The sequence below is a fragment of the Elephantulus edwardii genome, unplaced genomic scaffold, assembly GCF_000299155.1.
Source record: "Elephantulus edwardii isolate Elephantulus edwardi_28Jun2011 unplaced genomic scaffold, EleEdw1.0 scaffold00010, whole genome shotgun sequence".
NCBI classification, from domain to species: Eukaryota; Metazoa; Chordata; class Mammalia; order Macroscelidea; family Macroscelididae; genus Elephantulus; species Elephantulus edwardii.
In genome coordinates, this window is record NW_006399760.1 from 29,161,138 (window position 1) to 29,163,324 (window position 2,187).

The 2,187-nt window shown below is 41.6% G+C and overlaps 1 pseudogene; it reads left to right on the forward strand.

Annotated features, from left to right (window-relative positions):
• Nucleotides 1-391: 391 nt before the first annotated feature.
• LOC102857461 lies at nucleotides 392-812 on the forward strand (annotated as a pseudogene).
• Nucleotides 813-2,187: the final 1,375 nt, after the last annotated feature.

Sequence of the window (2,187 nt, forward strand, 5' to 3'; positions counted from 1 at the left end):
TTTCAGTAGGAAAAAAAAAAAAAGAAAGAAAGAAAAAAAACAAAAGGTGGGATAAGAATAATGGCTGGTATTGAATTGAGATCTTGGGATTTAATGAGACCTTATGCTATTGTGTAAGAAGCCCTTGTGACTACAATACCTGCAAATTTAAAAAATGTTGGTGGTTCCAATATACCAGCCCTTGTGGGGAGAAAAATAGGTTGTTTTATACTGGAGGATCACCATCAATCAGAATCAACAAAGTGTTTGTTAAATTAATATGTTTCGGCCACCGTGGTCTGGACGGTAGTGCGTGCCCTAAACTCTCTGCTTCCCTCCGGCCAGACTGGGGCCTCGGGAGCTCTACCCGCGGCCTCAGCAACAACACTTAGACCAGTCCAATAGAAGAGACATGTCTGGGTGGAACGCCTACATCGACAACCTCCTGGAGGACGAGAATTGTCAGGACGCGGCCATCGTGGGCTATAAGGACTCGCCCTCCCTCTGGACCACTGTCCCCCGGAAAACCTTCGTTAACATCCTGCCAGCTGAGGTTGGAGTTCTTGTTGGCAAAGACCGGTCAAGTTTTTTTTGTGAATGGGCTGACACTTGGGGGCCAGAAATGTTCTGTGATCCGGAACTCACTGCTAGTGGATGGGGAATATACCATGGATCTTCGCACAAAGAGTACTGACAGAGCACCTACCTTCAACCTTACTGTCACCATGACTGCCAAGACGCTAGTCCTGCTGATGGGCAAAAGTGTCCACAGTGGTTTGATCAACAAGAAATGGTATGAAATGGCCTCTCACCTGCGGAGTGCCCAATACTGACCTCGTCTGCCCCTTACCCCACCACTCCCCACTGCTTTTGCACCCCTATCCTTCCCACACACATACACCATTTTTAATTTTTTGGCCATTACCCCACATCCTTTATTGCTGCCAAAACCATATGGGCACGGGGCAGGGCTGGATGGACAGATACCTCCCCCTACCCATACCCCTCCTGTGTGTAGTTCGAAACTTTTTGGGTTTTGGGCTTTTTTTTCTGAATAAAAAAAAAAGATTCTACTAAAGAAAAAAAAATAGTATGTTTGCCCACATATGCATGCATAGTCTTACTTTCAACTCATTGCTGTCTGGTCAGCTCCAATTCATAGTTGATATTCCATAATTTTTTCAGAGGTTCTAGATTGCATGGGAGTAAACTGCTGGTCTTTCTCCCATGGAGCAGATGGTGGAGTTCAACCATCAGAGAGACATAATCTTTGGGTTAGCTGCTCAATTTATGATGGACAAAGCCACCAGAGCTCCGCTATCCAAGATATTGTTATTGTGTACTGTCTAGTTGGAACTGGCCCACAGCTGACTCTCAGCAATTTTAAGAGACAGTAAATCACACAAGGAGGAGATTAGACCTCTCTCTTACATAGAGCAGCTGGTATATTCGAATTGAGTAAACATACATACATACATACATAAACACACACAAATATTTGTAAATAGAGAGAGAGAGAGGTCTGGTAGTTTAGTGGTAAGAAATTGCACTACTAACATAAAGGTACATGTTTCAGTACATATACACATAGATATATATACCTATATATATATGAATGAGATCTGGTGGTTAAAGCAATGAAGTACTCTGCTCCTAACCAAAAGTCTAACAATTTCAACTAAGTCAGTGCTTCCACAGGAGAAATACTCAGTGATATGCTTTCATAAAGATAAGTCCAAAACCCACTGGCAACAAGTCGATTCTGACTCACAGTGGCTCTTCATTTGGTTTATGAGATTGTAAGTTTTCTATAAGAAGAGATTGCCTATCTTTCCCCCTCAGAGTGGCTGATGAATTCAAAGGACTAACCTTTTAGCTAGCAACCAAATATGTTACATAAAATGTTTCCCAAACTCTTTTATAGAGAAAATCCTATGGAAAATTTTGTCCTGTAACATGGAATTGTTATGAATCAGAATCAACTCATTATCACAATTATATTTATATATATATTTGTTGTTGTTGTTGTTGTTGTTGTTTAGCATTGATTCAGAAGTCACCCAAAGCTGACCTGCCAGTGGGGTTTCAGAGGCAGTTAATACCACAGAGGGAGATTTCCCATCTTTCTCCAACAGAGCAGTTCTTGGATCTGCACCATGTACCTTCAGGATTGCTGTTCAACTTCTTATATAGAATATATATATATAT